The 15,691-nt window shown below is 38.7% G+C and overlaps 1 pseudogene; it reads left to right on the top strand.

Moving 5' to 3' along the window:
- Positions 1-13,563: 13,563 nt before the first annotated feature.
- Positions 13,564-14,526, top strand: LOC132629063 (G-type lectin S-receptor-like serine/threonine-protein kinase At4g27290; annotated as a pseudogene).
- The last annotated feature ends 1,165 nt before the right edge of the window (positions 14,527-15,691 follow it).

The raw sequence follows: 15,691 nt of genomic DNA on the forward strand, positions 1-15,691 counted from the left end.
TTTTTGAGAAACGGAATCTGTTTAATTAATCAAAGCAACGAGATGACATATTATGGCACACTTTACCCTTCAAACAACGTTAGGCCCACCTCTGGCACAAAGAGGTCACATGCATATTAGGACACGTTATTTGTTTTAATATAATCGTTTACATTTGTTTGACAACTTGTTTGACTCTACTTGATGGATTATGTGCTACATGCCTTACTCGACTTTACGTGACCATGACTTTATCTAGATATGTTCATGAAATTAACATCGTTTATACTGTATGTTTATTTTATCTTATTCCCAAACAGAGAGTTGATTCGTGTTGACACTCGATGGCCGACCATCCTTACATCACGAGGTCAAAGACGTCATCGTTACCTGAACGTAGTTGGGTTGTCCAAGGAAACGAAATTACTATGTCTGATCCGGCCGCATCTATTCCAACTGGTGTAGAAAACATCGTGGTCTCTAGCGACCCGCCCGAGACTTCCGAACATAGAACTGCTATTCAACGGGATGAACATATCGCCCGCCTGACTCAAGAAATTGAGAATCTCCGTGGAGAACTAAATCGGGTTAGGGACTTGACCAATTTATCCATCACACTCCAAAATTCACCTCCTGAACCTAGAAATACTGCACCAGACCCACCTCGTTTCCCATCACTCGAATCCCCAATTCCTGAACATTTTCCTCCCCAAAACAATGCACCTACCAACAACAACTTACCTCCGATCACCCCCGCAAATCCACCAAATCCATCATCCGTCTATACTCTTCCACAAATTCAACCACCCACTTACACTAGCTATACTCCTCCACAAAATCAACCACCCAATTACACTAACTATACTCCTCCACAAAATCAACCACCCACCTACACTACCTACACTACTCCTAATCCACCACCCGTCAACCCACCAAATCAATCGCTAGTTCACACTCCCTATGTTCCTTTACCCACCAACACTAATCCACTACCCACGACCACTCCTCTAAACCCACCAAATCAACCACCTATAAACACCAATTATAACACACCACCTCCGGTCCAAAACACTCCCATCGCCCAAACTTATCCAACCCAGCATATACACGGGGCACACTTTATCACCCCTAATGCACAATATGTCCCTCCAGTATACGTCGCAGAAACACAAGCCTTTACCAATGCAGTAACGGTCAGGTTCCAACCCGAAGTAGATCAGTACGAAGAAATGGAAAAGGATGCAAAGGCAGGGGCAGATAACATGTTGCTAAAAGAGATCCACAGTCTCAAAGAAGCAATGAGAAACCTTCAAGTTGCTAGGGGAACCAAAAGTGTAGAATACGAAGATCTTTGTGTTCAACCTGACGTCGATTTACCCGTAGGCTACAAACTGCCAAAATTTGATACGTTCAATGGAACAGGCGACCCTCATACACACTTAAGGGCTTATTGTGACAAACTGGTTGGAGTGGGCAGAGACCAGAGCATAAGGATGAAGCTCTTCATAAGAAGCTTATCTGGCGAAGCACTTACTTGGTATACACAACAGGATGTCCGTAAATGGCGTGGTTGGAGTGACATGGCACAAGACTTTATGGACAGGTTCAGTTTTAACACCGATATCACGCCAGATAGAGTTTACATGACTAAGTTGACCAGGAAGTCAACTGAGACGTTCCGCGAATATGCGTTACGTTGGAGGTCAGAAGCAGCCAGGGTTCAACCTCCGATGAATGATAGGGAAATGACTGCTACCTTCATTGAATGCCAGGCTGGCATATTTTACGAGAAAATGATAGGTATGATGGGACAAAAATTCACAGAAGTTGTTCGAATGGGAGAAGCCTTAGAAGAGGGAATCAAATCGGGGAAAATTCAGGATCTTATTGCTTTAAAAGCAATAAACAAAGCTATCCAATCTGGTTCTATCAACGGGATTAAAAAGAAGAAGGAAGATGTCGCTGCAGTCATGAAGGTCCAGGGGCATGAGCCGAGCCAAACCATTCCATACTTTAACCACCCACAACAACCTTTCTACCCTTACCACTACCCCGAACCCTACCAAGCTCCACTATCTCCTTACCCTGTCTACAACGCCCAAGCAAACTACTACCAACCCCGAGCGCCTCCACGTCAAAACCCACGTCCGTATCAACCAAACCAAGCTCCAACTTATCAAAATCGACCACATATATTACATCCCGTATTTTTGAACGTCGGATTAATTGTAAGTTGAGGTGGGGCCCACACGTCAAGATTTTTTTTTGGGACATGTGACAAATTATATGAATCATATATGTGAAGTTAAACACAACTCAAGAAGGACCCTTGGGCCAAATCAAAGTGGAAGTCCTCCAAACGAATATTTTTAAGAAAACGTTTTCGGGTGACCTGACTTTGGGGGGGCAACAACGGTATTATAAGTTTGGAATTTGGAAAAATACCAAGAAATAGAAGTTATAGATAATTGAATTAGCTTTCCAACCATAGGTCATGGGCCCTCATACGATATCGGGATCAAGAGTTATGACCGTTTTACTGAACGAAGGTCCAGGCAGAAAAAAAAGGTCTGCGCGAACGCGCCTGGGAGGGGCGCGAACGCGCAGAAGGAAAATCTGTAACACAGCGCGAACGCGCCAGAAGGCGGCGCGAACGCACTGAGCACTCTTCCAGACAGTTCGGGCCGATTCTAAAATGTTATATAACGGGGCTTTAGCCCCCAATCAACAACAAAACACCTTCTAAGCCTCCCCAAAACCTCTGAAAACTTCCACCAACTTCCACCCATCAATTTTCACGCAAATCAAAATATAATTTTCCAATTCCGGTCCAGACAGCGCACAGTTGCAACTACAAAATTGTGTAGTAATATGTTGTGGCCCAAGGTCAGGGTGAAGAAGTGAAGATACAGAAATATTATCGCGATATAGGTATGAATCTTTCATTATTAACATTAATCTTGGTTGATTTACGGAGAAGGAGTTGTTTAATTGCTGTAAATTAATTTGGTTGGTGGAAATATGGTACAAACACCCTATGGGATGTTTTATGGAATAATTTGATGTGGGAAATAATACTATTGATTCTGGTATTGTTATTGTTGTGTTGGTTGTTGAATTGAGAATTCGGGCTAGGCATATAAACAGGGGAGATGCTGCCCGATTTTTGGCAGAACATAAAATAGTAAAATTTGAAGTGTGGTGTAATTGTACGATGAAAGGACTAACATTAGTGTGAATCATCTTAAATGTAGATTTACGAGCTCGGACATATAAGCATAGCTAATAGGACGTGGAAAAGGTATGTAAAGCTATCCCGATTATTCTCTTGGCATGTCCTAGATGTACTAGGATTGGATTTGAGCCTCGAAAAATATTCTGTCCATTGGAATCCGCGTCTGAAATTGTCACATTTTCGTACAATAGAATTAAACCCTTTAAGTATGCTTTGTTGAAAAATTATGCAAATTTTCCCCAAATTGCTTAGAAAGTTATGGAATGTCCGTAGGACCTTTGTAGGTGACCCCATAAGCTTGATATGCGTAATTTTAGCCCACCGCTTTGCTTGCCCCGAGGTGGGCCCACTATTTCCGATTTTACCCTTTACGCGTTTATGACTTGTCTTCGAGTGTTTTCTTTTAAGATATTTTAACTACTCTTTTAACTACTAAATAAAAAATTGTTTTAAATACTCCATTAAGTCTTATAAACTATTTTGGAACTTGGAAACGATCTCAGAAAGATTATGCTTCCGTAACCCATTATGACATCCGAAATTCAAGTACTATGATTCCGTCCGATTTCATTGATTTTGATTTGTCATTCGATATGCCTCAACGAGTCTCTGGAAATATATATGGTATTTTTATTGCATTTAGTTTCTCACTACTCCATTCGTGGATGCCCCAATGTTTCCCACACTGAGCCCGGGCCAGGATATGTTGTCAAGCGTATTCCACTGCATTGTTCGCCGTGCCTCGATGTGAGGGGGCAGGTATACATGTACATGGGTTGTGGAGTATGCTGTGCCATGTACACACTCTGATATGATATGATATGGCCATCTGATACGATATGTTATGTTACGGGGTTATGCCCCTATTCTGATTCCTCTGTGTTGTGGCACCAGCGTCGGGAGGGTGGCCACGTTCTGTCTGCCGAGTCCCTTGGCAGGGGCCGGATATGATATGGCATATGTTTCCGTACCCACTCTGTGTGTTTTGAAAATATGCATTTGATACTTTGGATTTTACACTCACTTTTCTGTACGTTCTGTACCGGTTATGATTTTGTTTCTGTGATTCAGGCTTTACATATTCAGTACATATTTCGTACTGACCCCCTTTCTTCGGGGGCTGTGTTTTCATGCCTCGCAAGTACTGACGACAGGTTTGCCGACCCGCCCGCCTAGGACATCTATTCTACCATTTGGAACGCTCTTTTATCCAGAGCCCATCTTTTGGTACAGTCTGCTACTATTGTGTATATGTACGTTATCCCGGGGTATGACGGGGCCCTGTCCCGTCTTATGATTCTGTTATGATCTGTAGAGGTCTGTAGATATACTTGTGTGGGTTCTGTATATGTTTTTGGGTTACTATGATCTGTGACGGCCTTATCGGCTTCCACGTGCTACATCTGTTCACCTGCAATATCTGGTAGTGCCAATTGACTTTTATATTGATATATTCTGCAAATATGCTCGTTTGGGTTATGGGGTACGTTTGGGTGTCCAGCACGGACACTAGTCACGGCCTATGGGGTTGGGTCGTGACAACATACTATACCTAGAGCCCGTCCAAATCCTGACACCAAAAACACCCGTAATTACACTCAGATCGCTGAACCCTTGGCTCAATTGTTCGAAAGAATGAAAGCAGCAGGCATAATACAACCGATTGAAGGAAAAATTCCCGAGCCTATCCCAAAATGGTTTGATGGTTCCAAGCGCTGTGCGTACCATTCTGGAGTTGCTGGGCACGCCACTGAAGATTGCTATGGGCTTAAAAACAAAATCGAAGACCTGATTAAAGAAGGAGTAATCCAGGTCGCTGAAGCTAAGCCCAATGTGGTCAACAATCCTTTGCCTGCTCACGAAGATGCCAAGATTTGAAAGAGTCCAGTGCGGAAAGGGACATGTCATCAACTTTTGTTGTTCCCGTGAACAATCCAAAGACAAACACACATGAAGATTGCTGCTACGACTACTCGCAACACCAAAGCACTAACCATATAGGGCGCCGAACCAAGAAAGACTTTGAACAATTGGACTTGTACTCCGTCCCTGATTCGCTGGGAGTCTTGGTAGCGTGAACATGTAATGAACTTGTTTTCTTTTATTAATGTTTGAACCGTACCCAACATTTTGTTTGCTTTGCTTCATCTTTTGGAAGCTTAATCGTGAAAACTATGAATGCATTTTCTGATTTTCCTTAATCATCCACTATTTTCCTTAATCATCTATTATTGTTATTTTCTACTTTACTTATCAAATCTGCCAACTCTACGATTGTGACATGAAATGAACGAATAGACAACATACAGCCCAAGAGAGTAACAAAGAAAACTAGGGGACAAGACAAGAGTCCACTCAAAAGAAATGAGGTAGCCGATAGATGATAACATAAGCCTGAAAGCTAGCAATTCAAGAAGAGATCAAAGGACGACATTAGGTAAGACAACCTAGCTCGCAACCGTTCCTTTAAACAACCATACGAACTACGCTGACCTGATTCCCATGGGGGATACGTAGGCAGCCCACATAGGGTTCGGTTGCTTTATAACAAAAATCCAAAATATCTTATGCGCTATGAACTACGCTTGACCTGATTCCTCGGTGGATACGTAGGCAGCCCATATAAGGACTCGGTCATACCAGGTTAGAATTTTCCCCATTTTTGCATGCGTACAGAACTACGCTGACCTGATTCCCTTGGCGGGATACGTAAGCAATCCACAACGGGTTCGGTCCCTTTATTAAATTTCAAACCATTTTCTATATATACCCTTACGAACTACGTTCTGACCCGATTCCTTGGCGAATACGTAGACAACCTATATAAGGTTCGGTCACACCGCAACATAAATTTAGTACACCCTTCAGAATCAAAACTGGGGCATATTTTGAAAGGATATAGACAAAATAACAGTTGTGCATCGACGAGATTAAGGCTACCAGACAGGAAGTATTTTAAGCCAGTTACTTTAGAAATGTCACAATCCGAAGTTGACTGAATATTTTATAACTTACATACATATATTTACATATATCTATTTCCTTACATACGTACATTTACATTTACATATTTCACAACTTATATACATATAGTCACATTTCCTTATACATATACCTACATACCTACCTTTCAAATCAAATACTTTCTTGCAATTATTGTTCACCTACCGAGGCTTGAACGGAGATCACAAGATCCAAACAAACAAGACGAATGGAGCGCCAACAACGTCAAGCTTCGAGTCAACACGAATCAACTTCCCCCTCCCAAACTAAGAATTTTTCTTTGAGTGCAGGAACCTAAGACCGCGAGATCAACAGTCAAGTCTATCAATCATGACAGAAAAGCATCATCTGGCTCAATATGGCCTCGCCTAAAAAGCCAAACGGCTTTATTTCTAACTTTATCTATAATTTTATTTTATCATAACAACTTTATGACTTCATTAACAAATATACATGTTTTGTAGGTTAAAGACGAATCAAATCAGGATCACACGTCATTAGTTCAGCCTGTCACGATACCATCAATATCATAAGCAAAACGACTATTCTATCACTTTACTCCATACATTATCAATTATTTTATCATTCACTTTACCTACTTTAACCACTTTACCCTGAACTTTACAGGAATCAACAATAAATCTCCGAAGACAACCGGAGGCACCAGTTGGCTATTCAGCCTCTTCCGCATTAGCCAAACGGCTACACTCTTACTTTACCCCCTACTTTATCCATTACTTTATCATTTACTTTACCAACTTTAACGACTTTATCCTGAACTTTGCAGGGATTATCATTAAGTCTCCGAAGACAACCGGAGACATTGCATGGCTATACAGCCTCGCATGCATAAGCCGGACAGCTACACTATGACTTTACCCTCTATTTTATCCTGAACTTTACAGGAATTAGCATCAAGTCCCCGAAAACAACCGGAGACACAGCATCAAGTCCCCGAAGACAACCGGAGACACAACATCAAGTCCCCGAAAACAACCGGAGACGTAACATCAAGTCCCCGAAGACAATCGGAGACATAGCATCAAGTCCCCGAAAACAACCGGAGACGTAGCATCAAGTCCCCGAAGACAACCGGAGACATAGCATCAAGTCCCCGAAAACAACCGGAGACGTAGCATCAAGTCCCCGAAAACAACCGGAGACGTAGCATCAAGTCCCCGAAAACAACCGGAGACGTAGCATCAAGTCCCCGAAGACAACCGGAGACATAACATCAAGTCCCGAAAACAACCGGAGACATCGCATGGCTACACGGCCTCACCTGCATAAGCCGAACGGCTATACACTTATTTTACTCCTTACTTCATTCCTTTATTTCATCATCTACCTTACCACTTTAATGAATTTACCTTAAAATTCGCAGATATCATTTATCATCGAGTCCCGGAAGACAGCCGGAGACCTTATCACTATCATTTTCAAATGCAACTAGAGATATTATCACATCCTCAGTATACGCGTCACGCATTCATTCAAGTCCCTGAAGACAACCAGAGACAACATTAGCCACACGGCTACATTTTCATTCCCACACTCATATTTACTATCATTTTACACTCTTTATAATTTCAACTTTATTACTAATTTTGACATAAATTTCAGTTTTGGCAGAAAGTACAACCTGCAGTGACGCAACACAACGTGAAACTTTATCTTACGCAGTGAACTGGGGCAAATTTGTGGAAGAGGAATATCAAACTCACAAGCAAAGGTCACGAATCTACTCTCGAACTCAATTCCGCCTATGTCCACAAACACGTGATACGTAGGTTAATTTCTCTTTCACATCCTCCGCTAAAACTCTACTAAATCTACTATTTTCACAATCTCATATTCCTTTCCACATCCCAGTGTCTCCATAACTCAACACTGGGCATTTTTTGGAGAATTTACATCGTGTCTAGTAGAGTCCTACTTATGGGTGTGTTGTGCACCACATTTATAATTAGGAGGCTATAAGCATATGTTCCATTCTCGTCACCTGTCCACAACCCTTGCAAAGTTATAAATCCATAAATAGCATTCGCTCAACAGGTTCGACCATAATTCCTTCTACCCTCATAATATGTTTTCGCCAATTCTCTAAAACCATATTTCCTTACAAATCCATATTTTGTCGGTCGGAACAAAATTGGCTATTACGTCAACTTCTTCGCCCAAAGATTCTTGCATCATCTCCGGTCGAAGAGGGGCATCTGTTGACACCCGATTTTGTCCCTCATTTATTTCAATTTATTTACTCGGGCTTCTAAATTTATTGACGAGCTGAACACTTTATTTTCACTATTACTAATTTTCACTACTTTACCATCAACATCACGAGCATTACTTTATCACCAATTTTTAAATATTCGTCATCGTTTCATTTTTTTCGGGTTTAGAATCGTTAAATTAATTACAAGACAACACTTTGTTAAATCCTTATTTTCTACATATTAATTATTAATTGTCTTCACATAGTATATATTGTACTAGTTATTAAATTAGAAACCCAAGAATAATTAAATAGAGGAGGAAGAATCAACAATTTTCATCTCATAAGCAATTGCTCGAAAGTATATCAATATTGGACTCATTTTGAAGCTCGTATTTTAAAACAACGTGTTATAATTTTTATTTTGTCAAAATATTATTTTACAAAGGACAAATTCCTGATAATGTTATTTACCCAAAAAAGAAAAAGAAAAAAAAAAGAAGGAAAGTAAAGAGAGAGATAAGAGGAATTGGTGCGGTGAACTTGGAATAAGAAGGAATGAAAAAGAAAGAGGAATAATTAAACATCTTTGCACTTCTTTTTCTTTTTCCTTCTTTTGCGCTCATCTCTCCCTTTCCCCTCTTCTTCTTTCTTCCACCTCCTTCATCGTCTTCTTCTTTTTCTCTTCTTCTTCTTCTTCTTCTGCCTCCTTCATCATCCCTCCACTCACTTCTGTTCCCCACCACGTCTGTCTCTCCACTTCCCCTTGTCCCCCACGCTTATTCCTCGCTTCGTCTCTCTCATACACTCCTCCTTTTACTTTAATACAAATGAAACCTTATAAATAAAACGGGAGTTAATCCAGAAGGGGAGAGGATTTTCAGTTTTTGGGGAGGGAACTGAGCATCGTTTTAGAAAAATAGGGATTTTTGTTGAGCAAGAAACCTAAGAAACTTGGACAAAAGATCTGGAATCTACAAATTTTCCTTACAAAAACACAGTTACTTTAATCGGGTTCGTTCGAGTAGAGATCCGAGATTCATACCCCGTTCACTGCACCTACAAAAGGTCAGTAAACCTTTCCCTTTTCTTTAATTTTTAGTATTCTGCGTGTTGAGTTTTAATTTATGATCATGTGTTAGTTGACAGCTGGGTTGGCAGTGATTTAGTTTAGTCGAACTTAGTATTAGTTAATATAGCGTATTCTCAATGATTGCGGCACTCGGGTATGTTAGTATAGCCAAAGATGTTTGCTGGTAATAGTAATGTTCAAGCATGTCTTATTTGTGTAACTGTTGATTTTCTATTTGAGAGTATGGGAGATATACCCAAAATATACTAGATGTATACAGTTCCTGCATGCGTTTGAGCTATAAGAATTTGTACATTGGAGTATATATCGTGTATATCAGTTATATGGACTCTGAATTATTAGCTTGTGCGTCATAATGATATTAAGTTGGATCTGAACTTTAATTGTTTGCTTCATTGGATTGCTCGTTATTGGTTTCTATATTCTGAATATCGTGGGTATCATTCGAGTTTTGTCTTGTTTATTAGGAATTTGGAATTAATCAAGCAAGGTTGAGTTTTACGAATTTAGATATTTAATGTCGTTTCAGCTTGCAACATGTATGCGAAGTATGGATTTTTGTTACCATATTCTGTTTTCATCTCTATGTCGTTAAATATGTCCATTTGCAAACATGAATATCCTTGTTGAATGCAGCTGTTTTGTGTGAATGGGTGTCGAATTAATTAGTCTCGTCTGTTGTCCGTATGGAACTGAAGTCATTACAAAGGAACGTTCAGTTTGAGGCTGCTTTTAGATACTAATTTAAGAGCTGTGGCGTATAGCAGTAGCGTTCATAGTTTGGTCACATCTGTTTGGAACTACGAAGGCCCATTAAATGGAACACGAATGATGTTTTACTCTTTTAAGTTGAAGTCATAAGTTTGTGAATGGGAAATCTGTGTCAAAATTCATTGTTCCGTTGTGCTGGAATAAATGGCTTTAACCCATTGTGTCTTTCCTTGATTCTCATCATTTGCCTACAAGTTCTGATTTCTCTGTGGATTAGTAGGCCATGACTCTAAGGTTGTCCAAGTTTCTGAACTTAACATATTGGATTTCTTCGAATCTAGTTACTGATACCTATGTGATTGATCACCATGCTATCATTTTCTTGCTTCTGAAAAAATAGTGTTCTGTTAAATTGTGGTTGTTCCTCTATTGAGGTTTGTTGTTTGTTTATTTTAATTACTCTTGCCTTCATCCTTCGTTAAAATTGCGCTGTTGTGCCACTGCTTTGATTGATCTCTATACCTGGTCGTGTCTAGTTGTGCAGTGGTAGACTTGTTTGATATAATCCTACTATCAGGCAGCCTTCAGCTTTGTTTTTTTTCATTTCCATGCCTTCCAAAAATGAGTAGTCTCTTCTAGATTATCAACTTAGTTTTACCTGGAAATGAGGTGTATGATTTTACATGTTAAATGGATCTTTTTTTTATTCTGCGATGTTGTTCAACTGAGACTGTATATGCTATGCATACTTGCATTAGTCGAGTATATCATCCTCTTGTCTTAAACTGTTGAGTATTTAGCTGGGATTCTTTATCGCTTGACTCTTTATCTCTGAAAACTGGAAGAAATGGCCTTGTCTTTTTTTTTTTTTCTTTTTCTTTCTTTCCTGGTTCCTCTTTGCAAATTTTAAGGCTGTGGAGGCCCATCCCTTGAGTTGTTTTCTTTGTTTAAGATTCTGTGAACAAATTGGTTGCTATTTGAATTCCCTTACTTCATAATAGGCTAACTATGCAGTTTGTAAGGTCATTTGTGCATTTTCCTTCTCAAGTTTACATTAGGTATGCTTAGTTTTATTCGTCGATCATGTACTAATCCTTTTCTTTTTGTTTTTTTTATGCATGATATCTCACATACGAGTCCAAGCGACTCGTCATCTTCTCCCGCATTTTGGCGTTGGGCCAAAGGCCCAACACAACTCCTATCGAGTCAGCCCCATATAGTTGCAGCCAATCCGCAGCCAAACAGAGAAAATGAAATCTGGGCCAAAGCCCAATAAGCGTGATAACAGCAACAACATATATAAATTGTTGCTGGGCCGAAGCCCAACTGCAAACAGATCACAGCGGTCCAAAATGGGCTGAGCCCATTTACATCATATCTACCCCTCTATTTTTTTTTTTTGTGTGTGTGCATTTAATGTGTATTGTATGATTAACATTTTATTTGTCAATTTGGGTAAACTTTAATGACCTTAAGGGTTTTAGTTTAGTAAAGGGTAGCTAATTACACAAACTATATTCACTTCTATTTATGTTTCAAACTATTTATAGTATCTATAACATTTATTTGAGTAATTGATTTACAAATAATATGACTACATACTTTTGGGTTAAAGAAATCATTTTTCATTCTTACTATCTCATAATTCCAAAACGTCACTAACATACAAAATAAGAATCTGATTAGACTTTATAAGCGTTTTCACGATCTATTCAATTACACATTTTCTTTAGTTGAATATGGTTAAGTAAGAATTAATAAAAAGAGAAAGAAATTCACTCCTTTGTTTTACATCCCATTTTACAAAAATAAAAGAAAATATAAGTCTAGATTTTTTATATCACACTATTCATGCAATATCATCTTCAAATTCGCGTTTGTCGAATCTCCTCTACAATACTTTTTTTTAATGGCATCGGAAATATTCTTTTATATAAATTTATTACCTTCTACAAATCCTATTTTTGAATAACATTACTATATTTTCATTTAAGGCTTTAGCAATATCTTTTAAGTCTCATCTAAACATTTAGAATCTTCTTTTACGCAAAATAGTATGTTTTCCACAAGTATTATTTTAAACAATACTATTGTACTTTCGTTTAAAACCTTAACAACGTTTATAAGTCGTGTTTTCAAAATAGCATTAGAAGTACTCTTTTATACAAATTATTATTTTTTACAAGTCCTATTTTAAATAGCATTCTTACATGGCTATTTACAACTTTAGCCATATTTACAAAGCTATTTTCTATCCTATAATACTATTTACACTTAGCCTAACTAATCATAAGTCCGGTCGGTCAACCATTGTTAATGGGTCTTAAAGGGTGCCTAATACCTTCCCTTTAGACTAATTGAACTCTTACCTAGAATCTTAAGTTTCGCAGACCTTAAACAGAACTAACTTTAGAAAATAACTTTAATAAACTTTAGGTGTCCTAATTCACCATAAATAATTAGGTGGCGACTCCTTAAAATAACTAAAAACAGGAATCTCCAATATGTCGTACTTCTAAATCAACCCGGTTAAAATGGGGTATGACACTGTGCATGTTTCCTTACTCAAGAGGTGTCATGAGGTGCCTAGTTTGATCACTTATCCTTCTTCTATTGACATGGCTCATCCACATTGTCCTGAACCTGAAGCTATTCTTCAGAGGAGGATGGTTAGGAAAGGTCATAAAGTTGTTGCACAAGTGATGGTTCATTGGAAAGGGTTACCATCAGATGAGGCTACATGGGAATACTACAATGCTCTAAAGATCAGATTTCCGCAGTTTAACTCAGTTGATCCTTGAGGTCAAGAATCTCTTTTGGGATGGGAGTACTGATAACAGAATTATAGCAGTTAGAAGTGAAGTCCAGGAATCAGTTAGCATTTAAAAGTTAGTTGGCCATGTCAGCAGTTGGTTAGAAGAAGTTAGTTAAGCAGTTTCAAGTTAGTTCAGTAGCTGATTCATTAGCTATCAATTAGCTGTAATTAGTCAAGTAGTTAGTATATATTTTCATGGTATTCAACAACTGTAAAGCATTGTAATTGAAGGATTCCAATCATCAATATACAGATTCATAAATTCTCTCTCTAAACTTCTATTCTCTCTTCTATTCTATTCCCATTCTTCTGGTTACATTGAACTGTCAAATTCGAGTACTTAAACCTAGAATTCTTGTTGAATTTTGTATTTGAGTAACACGGTATGACCAACTTGGTGAGGAATATCTCAGGTCTTGGTGGGCTGGTCTATAGCCTTCTGTCTTGTCTCAAATGTTGGAAGTAAAATTAAGGAAGATGGAATAAGAGTCTTTAAATCCTCATATGCGAAAATGACTAGTCGAAACAACACTATGGTGTCCAAAGGCTGTGAAGTTACACAATTTCAAGACTGTGAAACAGCACCTTGAGTCTAAATATCATAGGCCACAAAATTAAAGGTTTAGGCATCATCGATGGAAGCTAGTTTCTTCCTACTTTTCCTACTTTTCTGCTCTTCTATTCACCAGATTTATTCTACTACAACAGATATAATCACTACAAACCAGTTGTTGTTTCATCTGATGGAACCTTTGAGATGGGATTCTTCAGCCCCGGTGATTCCTCAAAGCGATATATTAGGATATGGTACAAGAAAATTCTTCCTATGCAGACAGTTATATGGGTTGCCAACAGAGATAAACCACTAACAAGTACATCTTCAGCTGTTCTGAAGGTCACTATGCCGGGAGTACTAGCCCTTCTCAGTGACAAGAATGAAATTATATGGTCCACTAACACCTCAAGATCAGTTCAAAATCCAATTGCACTACTTTTAGATTCTGGAAATCTTGTTGTAAAAGATGCAAACAATGGCAACTCAGAAAATTTCCTTTGGCAGAGCTTTAAAGTTTCCAACTGATACATACATGCCCGGTATGAAGCTCGGCAAGAATTTCCAAACTGCGAATGAGGCTTACCTTTCAGCATGGAAGAACAATAATGATCCAACTCCAGGGAAATTCACTCTTCACATTGATCCTACGGGATATCCACAGGTCCTCCTCAAAGGTGGTACAAGTGTATTAGCTCGCTCGGGACCATGGACTGGTTTATATTGGAGTTGGGCACCCGCACCGCTACTAATACAAAGTGGCGAATATAAATTTCAATTTGTTTTCAATAAGGAGGAGGCTTATTATAGTTTTTTCTCCTTAACAGCTCGGCTTTATCAAGACTAGTCTTTCTTAGTGATGGTTATTTCTAACGCTTGAGTTTCTTACTATTGATGGAAATGATTCTTCTAGGCTTTATTCTGTTGAGCTTCCACTGTTCCAATTGTCGACAATAACAAGAGCCACAAATAACTTTTCGGTGAACAAGAAGATTGGAGAGGGTGGATTTGGACCAGTTTACAAGGTATACACTGAAATTTGTTGGAACAATTACCTAATTTTGCTTAAATTAGTGTGTCAGAGATGATCTTAATTCTACAATATTCTTGTGTTCGTAAAATACGTGCTCTCTTGATATACTGTTGCCATTTATAGGGAGTGCTGGAAGAGGGACAAGAAATAGCCGTGAAGAGACTATCAAGGACTTCCATGCAAGGATTTGATAAATTGAAGAACGAAGTTATCTACATTGCCAAGCTTCAACATCGAAATCTTGTGAGACTTTTGGGTTGCTCCATTCAAGAAGAAGAAAAGATGTTGATTTATGAGTACATGCCTAACAAAAGATGTTGTTTTGCCAGTCACATCGGTAGGTGCCTTAGAACAAATTCCTCAGTCGCCTTACTATCCCAACTATGTTACCTTCCATGTGTCTTCTTTTTGCTTTCGTTGCTTCCACTTCTTTGTTGCCTAGGTGAAAGATCTCCATCCTTGGCCACCTTATAAAAGCATATGTCTAGCATATCATTATCATCATCCCCATCGGACATGTCATCGCCCAAGTCAATATCATAAGCTGTGGGTGATGTTGCTTGTTGTACCATATGCCCAAGAGATGTGGTATTTTTGTGCAAATTTGCATAGCTAGAGGCGTAACACCACGCCCTTCATGATGCTGATTGCTCCCAATTGGAGCAATCACTTGAGTTCCAAATTCTAATAATAATTTCAGAGGTTGTTTATTTTTTTTTATTTTTTTTTTATAGAGAATAGCATCCTATTTGCATCAAGAACTTTAGTAATTTAATATTTTGATGAAATGGAAAGATTTGCAATTCAGACAGACACAATCGACTAAAATTTAGGCCAGTTCTTATGTTTTATCTTATACTAATTAGCATTGTCGATTTCTTTTTATTTTTATTTTTTATAGCATGCTTATGTTAAATTTATTGATTTAAGGAGGAAAATAACATAATATACTTTTGATAATCAAGATATCCCTAAGAATCACTGGAGCACAGCTCGAGACTCAGTTACAATGGTTTGTCCCTCTATCATTTCCCACTTAAATATAAGACTTTTT

Source organism: Lycium barbarum, chromosome 2 (genome assembly GCF_019175385.1).
Source record: "Lycium barbarum isolate Lr01 chromosome 2, ASM1917538v2, whole genome shotgun sequence".
In the NCBI taxonomy this organism is placed as follows: Eukaryota; Viridiplantae; Streptophyta; class Magnoliopsida; order Solanales; family Solanaceae; genus Lycium; species Lycium barbarum.